The sequence below is a fragment of the Vicugna pacos genome, chromosome 14 (assembly GCF_048564905.1).
Source record: "Vicugna pacos chromosome 14, VicPac4, whole genome shotgun sequence".
NCBI lineage: Eukaryota > Metazoa > Chordata > Mammalia > Artiodactyla > Camelidae > Vicugna > Vicugna pacos.
The window spans coordinates 2,265,501-2,281,881 of record NC_133000.1 but is presented as its reverse complement, the minus strand read 5'-3'; the positions used below and the strand labels follow the sequence as shown (position 1 = coordinate 2,281,881).

The following is a 16,381-nucleotide window of genomic DNA, read 5'->3' as shown; positions in this document are numbered from 1 at the left end:
CAGGACTCATAATCCAACCACACGCTGTAAAGGGTATTTGCTTGTAATCATGCTTAATATTCGAAAACGCATTTTATCATTTCCAGCTATGCAGACTGTAATAGCCAAAGAGCACCTATTAAGGCTTCCGCATAGAGTACGTTAAACAAATCACATCTTCGACCCAACAGAGATGAAATCTAGATCTGAGACAGCCCCCGTCGGTGGCCAGATTCACAGGAGGATGTGCCAACACGCGCACAGCTGTGCAAACACTGGCAGTGAACGCGTGAAGAGGAATTCGTATCTAACGAAAGTTACTCGTGGGCTACTGATCTGGGGAATGTTTAAGGATTCCCTATTCTGACCGAGTGGTGAAGTGCGGGAAACTGCCGCTCCCTCACACTTGTGAGACAGCAGTTTACTTCTGAGTGAGATCAGGCCCCTTCGCTTCAACGTCCCACCAAATAGCCAAGCTCTACTCAATATAGGGCTTCAGCAAAACTGTGATCAAAATGAGACAGAATGCATCTTTGGAGTCGAAGCTCTCAAAGTCCCGAGCCATGCTCACTAGTACGTTGAACTCGTCAATCAGCGTGGTACTGGCTGTTCAGAAAACCCTACGGAGAATCAGGAATTCAGGCGGAAGTAGATGATGATTAGAATCTTTTAAGTTCTTACTGTTTAAAATGTTTCTAAAATAGATCAGTCCACTTACCTGCCTTCAGATAAAAGGAACTGTTTCTAACTTATACATGAGCTGAAATGCCCCCAAATGGGGATTATGTTTTTTAATTTGGTAGTTTGTGACTCAGGATTTAAGCCAAAAATAAAAGTCTTGTTAACACACCTTTCCAAGGTAGGGCACCGACACTGTGATTTCAACGCTATCGAGTTGTGGTAAGAGCATCAAATTTAAAGGTAACTACACCAAAAAAGCCCACTTTCTATGCATTTCCCAGGCAGGAGCATCTGAAGATGAACAGGAGAAACACAGAAGTCTCACCCCTCAGTTTTTGAAAAAGGCATCTTGTTAACGCAAACACCCCCCCGAGGGCCCCCGTGGGAAGTGCGGCTCCGGAAGCCAGGTCTTGCTTCTTGGTGATACAGACAAGTTATGACAACACTTACACCACACACCATTTTTAAAAAATAGGAGATGGGCTCATCGTTGTTAAATCTGTCATATAAGCAGTGAGGAAGAATTACAGAAGCCTTGGGAGGCTGGGCTATCATCTACTTGAAAACAACCCCAGTTCCTGATAAAAGCCTATTTTCTTAACATTTTTTTGACTTGAGCAGTAAAACCAGAGGGGAGGGAGAGGGGCTAGCTGAGTGGAGTGGCTTCTGCCCTACCAAGCTGTGGTTCAGGACAGGGTTTATCTATTACGAACTTTGTTTTAATGGCCAAAAGGCACATGAAAAAGTGCTCAATGTCGCTAATGATCAGAGAAATGCAAATCAAAACTACAGTGAGTTATCACCTCACATCAGTCAGAATCGCCATCATTTAAAAGTCCATGAACGATAAATGCTGGAGAATGTGTGGAGAAAAGGGAACCCTCCTACACTGTTGGTGGGAATGCAGTTTGGTACAGGCACTATGGAGAACAGTATGGAGATTCCTCAAAAAACTAAAAATAGACTTACCCTATGATCCAGCAATACCACTCCTGGACATATATCCACAGGGAACTTTAATTCAAAAAGATACATGCACCCCAGTAAAGATTCACAGCAGCACTATTTATAACAGTCAAGGTATGGAAGCAACCTAAGTGTCCATCAACAGATGACTGGATAAAGAAGTTGTGGTGTAGTTATACAATGGAACATTACTCAGCCATAAAAAAGAATGAAATAATGCTATTTACAGCAACATGGATGGACCTAGAGATTGTCATACTAACTGAGTAAAGTAAGTCAGGCAGAGAAAGACAAATACCACATGATATCACTTATATGTGGAATCTAAAAAAAAAAAGGGACACAAATGAACTTATTTACAAAACAGAAAAAGACTCACAGACATAGAAAACAAACATGGTTACCAAGGGGGAAAGGGGAGAGGTGGAGGGATAAATCGGGAGTTTGGGATTTGCAGATACACACTACTATATATAAAATACATAAACAACAAAGTCCTACTGTACAGCACAGGGAACTATATCCAATGCCTTGCAATGGCCTATAATGAAAAAGAATATGAAAAGGAATATATAATATATGTGTACTGAAACATTATGCTCTTCACCAGAAATTAACACAACATTGGAAACCAACTATACTTCAATAAAAAAGAAAAAGAAAAAAACAGATTGTTTTTCTGACCTGAGGCTGCTGTCATGATACTGAGATTAAAGTTCCTTCCACCCGCCGCCCTGACTAAACTCTCTGACCGCAGCTCACCACGCACACTGCCTGCCGACAAGGAATCTTACCCTAACCCTGCTGGGATTCTGACAGTACTTCTGAGGAGTCTGTAATAAGAATGCCCACATTCTTTGGAAAGTTTTAACTTCTCTGGAATACAAAGGCATGTCTCACCCTAACCAATTAAGTTATTAAATTGCACTATAATCTCAGCTCTACCCTTTGGCAATTGACTTCAGAGTGAGAGCTGTTTCTTAGCTTAAAACTTATGTTGCAAGACATACTTTACATGGGTTCAGTTTCTTACTGTACATTTCCTTAGGGGCTCAGCTCCATTGGACGATAAGTACTGAGTGTTATGAGTAAGACGTCTCGGTCCTACAAGGCACGATGCATGAACACATGAGGAAAACAGAAGTCACCTGCAAAGCCAAGCAAGCACTTCTATAAAGCCCGCCTGCCCCTGTGGGAATCTAAACAGCGGAGACACCCTCCTCACATCTCAGCCTCTAAAGAGGTTTCAGCCATGGCTGGAAAGACACGCATTTCGGGGGGATTAGTGTGGCGGCTCTGATGGGTCACGGGAAAGTCTGAGGAGACCACCTGCGGCCTGGAGCTGACCTCTGTGTGCTTTCCCACATCTGACGCTGCTGACACACCGCCGGTGACTCCACCCTCCTGACGACGGTGCGGAAGTCCGCTGACCACTCTCATTTTATAGATGAGAAAGCCCAGGCTTTGAGTGACTGGCTCAAGGTTACACAGTGACACGGACCAGCTTGAGAATGGGAATCTCGCATCTGCATCCTTTCTAATGGACCCTGTCAGAGGTATGCAGGTAAAACATCTGCCAGGTAATGGTGAGCAAAATGTGGCTCATCTCTGTGGGGAGAAGCCGGCCGGGCCACAGAGACATCCCGGGCCTCCCGACCGCAGGCCTGTCAGTCTCTGAAACTGACACCCACAAGGGCAAGGATGCTTGTCAGTCTGGTCCGTCACAGTAGTGATAACACACATGAAAGGTCCTGGCACGCAGCTGGTGCCCAGTGAATATTTAATAAATGATGAAGTGAATGAATGTCTGTGAAAGAAACTGGAAAACCCCAAGTATTTCCCAAGGCTTAACGAGGAATACTCCCATCGATGAGACGAGATCATGCCAACGACAGGTTTGTCTCGTGCCCTCCGCCCCGGCTGTGTAGCTGGTGACGGTGCAGATGCAAACAGCTGGGGCAAACAGTTTCATCTGCAGGCACTCACTTTATGCAACGTTAATTTCTGACTAAGGGTCAAAAAGCAAGGGTTTCTCAGATTTATCAACACACAAGCCTTGAAGATCACCTAATGCAAACTCTGAGTATGAAACAAGAATTTAGCTCTTTCCTGCCACTTTGGGTCAGCGATCTACAGACCCATCGCAGAGGGATCTTCCTTTAGTCGTTACACATCAAACATAACCTTAGTTACCAACACACACGTAGCAATGACTGATTTATAATGAATTACCAAAGAAGCCAGAAAAGGGGATGTCCATCGCATCCTCCAAGGAAAGCTGCCTGGTGCCAATTTCAGAAACTGACCATGAGGGGAACTGGGTATAGGAAACAATTAAATTACATTCCTATCATTTTATCAAACTAGGCACATTAATCGTACGCTTTTACCCCCACCCAAAACCACTCAGAGACATGGAGAAAGTGATGTGAGTATTTAGAGATCTGCTAACAACAGCAGCCCATGAGTACTATTGGTAGAAAGTCATCCAGATTATCACCAGCATTATCACAGATCCCAAATACCAAACACCTGCAGGGTGCTGGCCCCTTGTTACCCACTTTTGAAATGTCATAATAATCCTCCACAGCAAGGGTTTTACAGATGAAGAGGTCTGTACAAATCTATAAATAATTTTTCATTTAAACCACCATCAGGTGGTTGAATCTAGATTTGAGCCTGGTTTGACTGACTCTAAAATTTATGCTCTTAAAACTAAATTATGCTATGCTCTTTCCAACTGTTTACAGCAGAAATGTACTACAGTGTGAAGGATTGCTGATTCAAATTTTGTACAGACCGGTAAGTTCTAATCAATTAGCTAACAAACACAATGTAACTTGACCTAATTTAAAACATAAAGATGGTTTCACAAATTGAACCCCTGTTACCCCCAAGATTGAAGAGGCTATTGCATTTTATTGCAGTGAAAAAGAACATCTGGCTCCTTGACTTTATTTTTTAAATGTTATTTTTAAAGTCTGTGTGGTAGGACTAGATGAGCTGTCACGTAAACAAGAGGAGGGGAGGGCCGGCTGTGAGTGAACTAACGATGCTTTCTGCCTGGGCTTCCACGTGTGAGAGTTCAGTAACGCCCTGTGACTCCATCAGCATTAGCTCAGCACAAGAAAATTCTACAGCAGGGCTCACGCTGTGAGACACTCGGAAAGTCCAACATAACTGGAAATGTGAGCACTTAACAGGATACCCATGTCTTGGCACATGCAAATTTCAAAAGATTTACCATGTGAACCATTCTTTCTAACTTTTTTTTCAGTTATTTTTTATTTTTTGGTGGGGGGAGGTAACTAGGTTGGCTGGTTGGTTGGTTGGTTGACTGATTTGAATGGAGGTTCTGGGGACTGAACCCAGGACCTCGTGCATGCTAAGCATGTGCTCTACCACAGAGCTCCCTCCCCCACCCACTGTACATGCAATTTAATTAATAATTAGTTCTGGAAGTTAAACATACGAGCTAGAGATTTTCTTTAAAACACTTCTTCTCACGATGTATTTTTTAAATTGAAGTATAGTCAGTTTCCAGCGTTGTGCCCTAAACATTTTCTAGTGATTTTCAGTAAAATATTTTATCTTTGACTTTCATATTTCTTTCAAGTAAACTACAGATCAATGCATTGCTTTCTGTGCCCTTTCACCACCACCAACAAAAAAACCATATCGAATACCTGCTCAACAACATTAAAACCTGATGACTCTATTTGTAGCTAAATTCTTTAATTAAAAAAATATATTAACAATGAGCTCTTTGCGATCTTAACCGAGGCCGGAATATAGCCCAGGAGTGTAAGCTTTGTCTTGTTAATCTAAACTGGTTAAACACAAATATCTATGGTAACATTCAATGTACAAGTTCCAGATGAGCCACAGAAGTTGGCCAGTGAACAAAACAGCTGGATTTTTACAATCCACTTCTACCAGGCCCTCTAACACTGGAAACACGTAAAAGAGTGGGTCTTTATCATGTGCTTGTTTTTCATTTTAGACTTTAGTTTTCAAACTACATAGTTTGTCTTTCAATAACTGATAAAAACAGTATTTGAAAATGAGGTTCTTCTGTTTGCACAGGAAAAAATACATAAATTTAAAGCTGGATTGATTTTTTTTATTGTGATAAAATATACATGAGGTAAAATTTACCATTAATGAGACTGAGGACTTCATTGTGAATTCTACCAGATATTCAAAGAAAAATTAACACCAATCCTTCTCAAAATCTTCCCCAAAAATGAAGAGAAAAGAACTTTCTAACTCACTCTATGAGGCCAACGTTACCCTGATAACAAAGTCAGATAAAGGCGCCACGAGGAGAGGAAACTACAGACCAAGATTCCTCACAGGCACAGACGCAAAGCCCTCAACGGAAGCAGCAGCAGGCCGAAGCCAGTGCGCAGGACAGGACTGCACACCAGCACCAAGCGGGACTTGCCCCAGGGAAGCAGCAAGGACCAACCACCCAGAGATAACCGCGTAATACGCGGTAGGTACACAAGGGGAGCGGGCGCACCGCCAGCTCAGCCACGCTAAGAAAGCACCTGCCAGAGCCCAGCCCCTTTTCACGATAAAAACACTCAACAATAAGGAAGAGTGCTTGCCTGTGCCACCCCAGCCAGCGGCTCTCCGCACCCCCAGCGCCCGGGAGGTGTGCCGTGCGCCCCCCGAGCAGACGTGGGCAGAGCCGGAGGCCGCGGCAGACCGGGGCTGCTGCCGGCGCCGCTTCCCCCCGGGCGGACTTGCTCACCTCAGACAACCACCGTGGTAGCACTTCCAGATCCTCCTCCCAGAATGGTCAACACATACAAGGGCCTTACACAGTGGAATATCAAGAAAACAAAAACAAACAAACAAACAAACAAACAACCTGGATTTAAAAATGAGCAGAGGATCTGAACAGACATTTTTCCCGAGAAGACATCAGACGTCCAGCAGGGACATGAAAAGATGTTTAACATCGCTCATCAGCAGGGAAATGCAGATGAAACCCACAGCGAGATATCACCCCCCACCTGGCAGAATGGCTGTCATCAAGAAGACAAACATAACACGTGATGGCGAGGGTGTGGAGGAAAGGGGCCCTCCCGCGCCGACGGTGGGAACGTCAACTGGCACAGCCAGCGCGGGGACACTATGGAGGCTCCTGAAAGGTTGAAAACAGAACCACTCCATTTAAAAAAATTACTGACCCTGCCCATTGTGGCTGCCTACAAGCTCATCACTGAATGAATCTCTGAACTAAAATGAAACCAAAACGTGATTCTGAGACGTGACAGCACAAAGTGAAACGGGAGGAACAAAGCTCCCTGGGCGTCCACGACAGGCAGCGATCTCGGCGTCAGCAGGACTTCACGCCTCAGTAAGCAAGTACCTGACGTGAGAGGGTACCATCTTCCAAATGAACGACGGAGGACGTGCACTAGGATTTGCAGCTTTTTTGAAGGAATCACTCCGACCTTACTTCTGAAGCTTCGCCCAAATGTATATATGTAATTTTGACTCGACAGCTCTGTTTACTGGAAGCTGAGCCTAGTAAGCACTGGCCAAACTACCTTCTAACACCTGTCCCTGGGACCGCCAGTTGTGTGCAAGTAGAAACAAACGTTCGTCACGTCGGACCGGTTTTCAAACACGTTCTGAGTGCTGAGCTTTCCAAGTTAGTGCCCCAAACGATTTTTTATTGATTTTCCTTTTTGAACCGAGAGCCCAGCAGCAGCAGCAGCAGCACAGCTCTGCAAGCATTTTTCTTTTGTTGAGCAGCGCTGTGACGTTTGTTTATAAATACGGAACTTCTGAGCTTCATTCTTTCTTTTAAGTCCCTTCCAGGCACCGCCCTAATTACCAGTCCTTTCATGATTTAAATACAAGTGAATCAAGGCAGAACCCCAAGGCAGCCTCAAGCTCGCTTTCTTTTAATATCCATACAGATGATTCACAAAAACGGTTTTATTACAAGCAGAACCCACCCCTGAGATGTAAACGTCTGTATCTTTACTTCCCACTCAGTCAGGCTGGGTGAAGCCCCGAGGCTGCGTGAAGTAACCTGGAGGAGCTGAAAGGCTACAGGACCAAGAACCCCGGCCCTGTGATGGCCCTGAGGGGCCCTGTGGGACTGCGGGATGGCGGTGCCTCAGGGCACCGAGGGCGGTGGACCCTGCGATCCCCCGTGGCGCACCCCTGAGCCCTCTCTCAGTCCCCGATTCTGCCTTGATCAATTTCTGCTTCCCTCTGGGCTGCTGCCCATCACGGCTTCACCACTGTTCTCAGCCTGTGACCACGCTCCCTGGGAGGAGACGGTTGAGAAAACGTGGCCCGTCCTTCCTGAAACTGGAGCCGGGAGGGTAGTGGATGTAATTCCATCCACTCTTAAATGGAAAGCGTCAGGAGTGCTTTATGCTTTTCCTCTCAGCCTTACATACAGCGTCCTTCCTTTAGGTTAGCAGTAAACATCACCTCTATTATAAGCCGTTTAAAAAGATACACAGCCGAAGTCTCAAATGGCTCCAGTTATTCCATTACCCTTTGAGTTAAAGACAGAAAGACCAAATCTTGCAATTAAAACACTAGTGATACGAACCAAAGCCTTTGACTGTGTTCTGGGAAGCTTCCGCCAAAACATTTTTTCTGAATTTCCTACCCGAGAAGAGGTGTGATTGGAAAGGCGGAAATTTCCTCTACGTAACAGGACTATCGGTTCTTCTTCTGGCCCATCAGTTCTTCTCTGCAACTTCATCTCTGCTCTTAGAAAGTCTTAACAGAAGCCAGTGGAGAAGCAAGGGAACTGACTGCTAATAATCTGGGGCTGACAGAGCACTATTATGAATCGAAGGGTTAAAGACAAGAACACAGTATCAGTGCTTTAATTATGTGGAAGAGTAACTGCTTCACTCTACCCATGACCGTTACCTGACGGGGTCACTCTCCCTCCACGGGGGGGACGCGTTAGTGGTCAGGGGGTCAGCGATGGCGTGTATGTGTTTCCAATAAGCTGGCTCAGGTCTGAAGTTAAGTAGGAATGTGGGGGTTTCAGATTCTCACCAACACAGCTAGCTACATTTTCTGGTACCAGTTACTCACTTGTGTGGTTATAAAAACTGATTTTAAAAACTCGGGCAGAAGTCACCAAGTCACTACTCGGTGTGTGTAGACATGGGCTTGGGTCCCTATCCAACTGAGACCGTATTTTCCATCCCAAACCTCGTCCAACTAAATACTCGGACTCCCACTACACATTTTAATGGTCTCCGGCAGCCAAGGCCTTCCTCCTGGAGATGGCACCTCCCACAGCCATCTCGACTGCTCCAACCGTCACCAGCCCACATGTTTGACTAGTGCACATGCCGGCTGAGACGTCAAGCCCTTGACGACTGAAGCACAGGTGCTGTGATCCTGTCAGGGGGGCTCTGTTTTGTTCCTAAGCCGAAAAGCCGCAGTACCATTTCACTCACTGTGACTACAACAATGAGTTCTTTGTATGTCAATGGCCAGAAAAATCAAGAATGATTCTAGATTATCCTTTTGCATCCAGCAGGGTGTATACTACTTTGAAAACCATCTTTTCAAATACCTGGATCTCTGTCCTCTCCTTCCTCCCAACAGCCTCTCCTCGGTTCCCACTCCCCATCTCCTCCGCCTGCGTCCAGCGGGCCCTGACTGCTGCCTGGATGGGCCCCAGGGCTGTTCTGTTTGGATCCCACAGTGGTGGCTGGGGCTCTGCCTGTGACACAAAGGCAAGGTGTGGACTCTGAGAGCCGCTAGCTCTCACCAGCACTGGCCCAGGGACCCGAGGAGCCCGGGGAGAACCACCTGCCAGGTGTGGAAGCGCTGAGCTGGGGCGTGGCCCTAGAGCGAGGGGGTGACGTGAGCCGCGTCCCGACCAGACCTGTCGTCCCCCAGGAGCGGAGTAACTGACGCTCACCGGTCACTGTTGACTCTGTTGTCAACAAGGAGTGGTAAAGATGCCTCTTTTCCAATTTCTTTAAATTTGGCCTTGGAGCTTATTTATTGAATGACCTGAAGGGCTAGAGGTCAGAGGGGATCCGGAAGTCCAACCTCAACATGCAGAAGCGTCCCGGGAAGGGAGAAAATCCAGGCAGGAACTCACTCCAGGGAGGCTGAAGGTCGCCGTGGCTGAGACCTGGTCTGTTACTTAAACTCCGTTTCTGTTCTTCTTAATCTTGCTCCCAGATTACTTGGCCTGAGATCTGCTCCCCACCATGACGGTGCAGGTCAAATATGATCATGCCCATCTCTGTGCAGAAAAGGATGCAGAGAGGACAGAGAAGGCCACTGTCACAAGAGAGTGGCTGGCGGGGCAGGGAGGTGAACCTCAGGTCATCAGTGCCCACAGTGCCACCACGGGGTCCACTAAAGACTCTGACCACCCTGAGCCGGTCAGAGAAGAGTCTGTTATGCCAAGAGTGAGCTCATTACCTCAGATTTCTCTTTGGCACTTGGTGGATTCTAAGTATAACTGTTTGGTACTCTAATTACGATTAACACCATCATTAACACAAAAAAATGAGCCACAAAACAGCAGCAGATTGTCTATACCATTTCCCTGCAGAGACAATGAATTTGTTCCTTGCTTTCAAGGATTTTTTTTTCTTTTTTGTTCTCCCACAGCCCTAGAAGGTCTTGCTGAGTTTACTTGACTGAAGAAACAATAAGGCTTTTAAACTTCTGCACCAAGAAACAGAGAAGACACCATAAAAGAAACACATCATTATGGCCTCCAACATCTGTGCTAAGGACACATGAGCTCAAAATGGTCTGGCTTCAGCTGAGACGGGGCTGCCATCTGGGAATCCAAACGAAGAAATGACTGCTTAACCCCTTGCATGCCGGCCTCCACGTGGGACTCCGGCCCCTGTGTCCCTGGAGCGAAGGCACGAGCTCCTCACTTCACCTCGTCCTGGAAGAGGCAACGCCTGGCGAGGCAGGCTTTTGCCTGAGGACTCTGCATCCTCTCATCTTCAGGCTCTGTTGTTAGTCAAGTGAGTAACGCTAACTTACCTCCCTGCAGGATGTGAAGAAGTCATCTGTGAGATGACTCGAAGACGACGAAACTCAAGTTACTTCCGCCCATTAACTTTCAACTGAGAGAGAAAAACGGGCCTGTGTCCTGCCCAGTGGAATGCAGCTGGGTCTAGACTGGAGAGGAAATTTCTGGATGGAGACTGTGTTTCTGCTATCTCCTACCCCAGCAGAACTGAGCCTGCTGTTCATTTATTTGTAACTTGACAGCTGACAGAACTTCCGGGAAAGAGCACGACTCTGGGTTAGGCCGGGAGGAGCGTGTATTTCTCGAGGTTTGGAATGTGAGGGAGATGCAGGAATTCAATCGAGGAGTCCAGCCTCTTTTAAAATTATTAGATCTTCATTTAGTACATGAAAAAAACCAGGACACAGACAAGTAACTTGTCTGAAAGTTAGGTGTTGGCGGGTAGAGCTCAGAGGTAAGAGCGCGAGCTTAGCCTGCACCAGGTCCTGGGTTCCATCCCCAGTGCCTCTGTTAGATAAATAAATAAACCTAACTAACTCCCCCCCCCCAAAAAAAAGGAGAGAAAGAAAGAAAGTGAGGTGTTAGAATCAGAACGCAAGCACCCTTTATCATGAAGATTCAATGAGCTTATCCGCAAAAAACATCAAGCAGATGTTGGTCGGCCTTAGTCCTGGGACGATCAAACGAGGCAGTTAGGTGAGCGGGTCCCTCCAGTGCTAATGAGTATTAGAAGTTAGACAGAGGTCTCCCTGACTTGCTGCTTGGATCTTCATGTGTCCCAGAGCCTAAAGTAATAGAAAACGCTTGTGACGCGGTACAATCTCATGATACGATGGAAAACTGGAGGTCACCTCTTCCAAATTTCTGTTTTGCCCAAGTTTAGGAAAAACTCAACCAAATGTTATTCTTCTGTAATTTTCTTTCACATCACAGAGCAGGCAGACTATAACAAATATTATTATATTATTACTATAACTAATAATTAAGCAAATTAAATGCATTAATTTAATTTAATTAGTTAGGCTAATCACTAACTCTTGAGAAAAGGGTGGAAAGCCTGTTCGTCCAAGTGCAGGACGTGTGTCCTGTCAGCCAGACCTGTTGTATCTAACTGGTCCCTCTGCTGCTTAAGGGGGAGGGGTGGGGGGAGGTAACTGCGTTCTTTATTCATTTAATGGAGGTACTGAGGATGGAGCCCAGGACCCGTGCTTGCTAAGCACGCGCTCTACCCCTGAGCTGCACCCTCCCCCAAGAAGGATCTTTTCAAAACGTGAAGTCAGCTCACGTCACTCCTAAGTTAACAGGGTAAGTTCCCGTCACCCTCAGAGTAAAGAGTGGGGTCCTCACAGCCTGGGCCCAACTTGGTCTACACCTTCCCCCGAGGCCTCCACCCACTCCCTGGGCTCCTGCCTCTGCCACGGCCAGCTCCCTCCTCCAGTGCGTCAGGGCCCTGTCCTGGGGTCCCCTTGCTTAGGCCTTCCCTGGCCACCTTATTTCAAACAGTGTCCCTACTCTGAGGCCGTACGAGGCCGACGCCTCGAGGACGGGGATCTCAGTCCGTTTCACCGCGGGGTCCGCAGCACCCGCACCAGCGCTCAGACAGGAGTCAGTGTATTTGTCCGTGAACAAGAGCGCTGCCTGGCCTGCAGGTCAGGCACAACGTCAGAGACGTGTCTTTGTGCCCTCAGATATCTGAGCTAGCCTCAGGCCCTTAGAACGGATCCCTGCCAGGCTTCCTGAGGGAATCTGACAACACGGAGAATTTTAAAATCGATCTCTCTCACTTTAAGGAAGAGCAGGCCTCCCCGGACCCTGCAGAGCTTTCTAGGAAAGACTGATTTTCAATGTACTTTTTAAGTTTGACGCTGAAGGTTCTGCAGAAAATCACTAACAGACAGAATTCAACATTCCACACCATAACCCTTTGGTCTCTGCATAGAAAATGAAATGTGGACAGAGAACAGTGACAGGTGCCCAGGTGAAGTTTCTCAAATGCAAGAGAAGCAAAGGATATCCAGGACAGTGGGAAGTTGGGGGGGAGAGCCCGAGGGCACTCCAGGTGCCGCTGGAGAGGGCACCCCTGCGGGAGAGGACAGAGATGGTCCGCAGCTTCCCGGGAGATGCTGACGCAGGTGCGCACACTGACCTGGAGGCGGGGGGCCCTCACACACCGCCTCCGGGGAGCAACGGCCCTGCGGCGCCAGAGGGAGTCACTGCTCAGCTCAGACCCTGCGTGCTCCCACTGCAGGGTTGGCAGAACCCGTGAGACGGCTTTTCCCCACGCTTGTTTATTTTCAGCATGTCACAGGTACACACACAAATCACTGTTCCATTTGTAAAAGTCCACAAGGTAATGAAACAGGCCTGCCGGATTTTATATTTCTTTTTAAATAAACTGTACTTAATCTAACATTCATTTAATTTAGTGATGGCCTCCAACAACCCACAGCCTGTTTCTTCGTGAGTAAATATTTAAACCAGCTCATTGACTTTAAATGTCTAAAAGAGACTGAAGATAAAGGCCAAGAAGTTAGATTTCTAGCCACCTGGGTAATGATCAACTGCTCCTGTTCCCAGAGGACCAGATCAAAGTCTCCCGCGCCTCCAGCTCAGAGCATCTCCAGACCCGACGGGAACACGGTCAGCGAACCAGTGAAGGCATTTAAACTGCCCTTTCCTCTGTTTCTCTTAGTTCAGCACAAAGTGAATGGCTTACAGATACTAGGCAATTTTGTCCGGGGGAACAGAATGCATGTAGAAGCACATGATTTTCAGAAGCATTTTTCTCTTAAGAATTTTTGCTTTTCATAATGTTAATGAAACCAGGGCTAAGGAAAGATAAGCCTTTGAAATAGCTAAATAATCATTTGGAGCAGCCGCACTTATCCCTGAGAGTGGCCAAGCCATCAAAACCACCCAGCTATTTTCTCCAACATCCTCGGGCAAGTTTGGTATTTTCAGAAAACGGTTGTTTACCTCCACAAGTAAATCCACTTAAAAAAGGATGAACCATTTTTCGATAGAGATCATTTGAAATACATTACAGCAGCTCTCCCTTTTCTTAAAAAGAATGTCAACAAGTGAGATGGGGTCACCCCTGCCCCACCCCTTCTGGGTCCGGAATAAAAATGCGAACTGTAACCATGGTGCTGAGTGGTATCGGAAGACCCCGGGGTCAGTCGTCGCTGGGGGTGGGGGTAGGTCCACCAGCCCTGCACTGAATGGCACAAAATCACGGTGTCCTTGGTGTTCTGTGGTGTCCTGACCCCTCCCCGCTGGACGCAGGCTGCCACTGCTTGCTGCTCCCCCCGTCTCCCCCGGCCCTCCCCACCACCGGCTGGGCTGGAAGACTAACGACCACAACGAAGCATCAGTGGACCCCGGGGGCCCATAAGGCATCTTCCGGGCAGAGAGCATTCGTGTGGGGACCCTCCCGGGAGCCCTGGCCATTTCTGTCTCCATGGTTTACACATCAGCCTTCCACGACCGCTATTTTAGACTGTTTCTCAACAAAGTAAGGAAAGAACATCATACTGAGGACGAGGAAGGGGGGAAAAGCAGGGAACTCTGGTGAGTGGAAGGAAGAGCAGACAACAGGTCCCTAAACCAGCAGACGAAGCAGCGAGCAGCAGAGGGCGTCGGCTGCCGGTGGGGGGCGGGGGCTCTGTGATCAGCGCCCTCCAGCCCCTGCCCTCCCTGCCCTCCTGTCCCTGAAGCTTCTGCTTCGCAGGAAGGGGCCAGATCTTGAAGAAGCTGCCCTCCTCTCTGCTTGGGAGGCACAGGGTCGCCCCTCTGTCCTCAGACAGCCCGGGGCAGCCGTTCCCTCTTCCCTGCCCGACACTTGCTCCCTCAACGTCCTCGGTAAACTGAACCCTTAATTAGCACAGAGTGGCTTTGTGGCCCATCCTGCAGAGACTCTGGGAAGTCAGGCCACGAAGCAGGAGCAGAACTCTGCTGCAGAAACAGAAAACAGACACAGGCACACCACGCGCCGTCTCCAAAGCAGACGGACGGACTTTCGGATTCCAAGCCTCTCCTCTGTACCCCCTTTTCTGTCACTCGCTCTGATCAGACTCAGTGTTTAAGGGCCCACGGTGAGCGGTCCCGGGCACTGGGACGATGGTGGGAACTGGCTTCTGAACCTCGGGAGTGCAAGTGAGACACTCAGAATTCACCACGAGGAACTTCAACACCCACACAGGCACTGATTTCCAAACACTCCCCACTTACTTCCTTTTAAATTTGTTTTCTTGAAAAGAGGGGTTTACCTGGCACCCTTACTTTAAAACAATTTCGCACTGCAGGCGGAGAGACAAAAATACCAGTGCCTTTGGGCACACAGACACCCTGTGGGCATCCACCCACTGACACCCCTGCGGGACAGCTCCGCACAGAGGTGTGAACAGAGCACTGTGACGGGCAGCCCTGAGGCCCACAGGGAGCCCTAAACCCACGCGGCACCTCGCTCGCTAATGCCGTTAGACTACTGCGTGGGGTAGCGTGTGAAACACGCTCACGTCTCAAGTGGAGAAAGGACACCAGATCACACGTACAGCATAATACACCCATTTTAAAAAACCTAGTAGCGCAGACAGAAAAAAGACTGAAAAGGAAACCTTCAGAATGCTGTAGTTGTGCTCTGTAAGCTCTCGTGCTGGAAAGGTTTTGTTTACGAAGCTCTCCCCTCCTTTTTCTACTAAATTAAAAAAACCATCTTTAGCGAGCAAACAATTCTTTTAAACGTTTATTTTGAAATGACTGTTATTCATTATTTACAAGATGGCCTGCGTTTCCTTTGGAAAACAATCTTTAATAGCTCGACGCATTGCTTACTGGCGCGGAGACCTGCGGTTTTCTGAGCGCATTAAGCCGTGTAAATTCCTGAATCGCTGCAGGTCAGCACAGCTCCCGCCTTCCCTTCTCCCCCTTGGGGCGACTTATCTGATCCCTTATCTCTTCGGAATCACGCGGCTTGTTTTACCAAGCCCCCAAGAACAAAGCAAACATCTAGGTTAAACAGCCTACAATAAAACCGCTTTGAATTTTTTCAAAACCATCTGTTCCAAGCACAGCATTTGCTCCAAATTAAGTCAACATTGCTGAAAGAAATCACACAAAATCTGCATCTCTTATCAAGCCCAGGGCAGGATAGATAGACCTCTTCTAAAATTTCTCACATATTTTTCTCTATTTTTCCTCATGCTCCAGAAGAATGCACCTTGCTAGGAGGTGACGTTACCATGAGGAGCAAAGCCTGAAGCAGGAATTTCTACGTAAAGGGTGCCTTTTTATTTATCTGCAATTTACAGATGTCAACCAGTCATCCTCCCGACTCAGTGCTGTGGGTGCACTAATCAATTCTGTCCACACGTCCATCACTATTGTGCGGGCAGGCGAGCTTAAGGCTTGTGCTGGCTGGGCAGCGGGCGAGAGCCCTTGGGTGCTGGGACAGAGGAAGGTGGCCAGCCTGAGCAGGGTCTTTGCAGCCTGGTGTTCTGGCCACTCGAGTCACCAAAACATCTACTGCAACCCCTTTCCAGGTAACCTTCACTGCTCACCCACCAGTGCAGGCGGACGACCAGCAAGTCGACATCCAAGCCTGCTGCACCCGAGCTCCTCCCGCGTGGGCCAGCTCCCGGCCCCGCAGACAGCACACCTGGGGTGGGCGGGGCCCCAGGGGACGCAGGCAGGTGCAGCCATCATTCGGAAAAGGGCAGGCACGTTTCCTAACACAACTCC

The 16,381-nt window shown here is 47.8% G+C and overlaps 1 protein-coding gene across 13 annotated transcripts in view; it reads right to left on the bottom strand.

The window, feature by feature from the left end:
* The window catches only part of TNFRSF19 (TNF receptor superfamily member 19), a 139,329-nt gene that overhangs the window by 23,129 nt on the left and 99,819 nt on the right, over window positions 1-16,381 (bottom strand). The window lies entirely within an intron of this gene.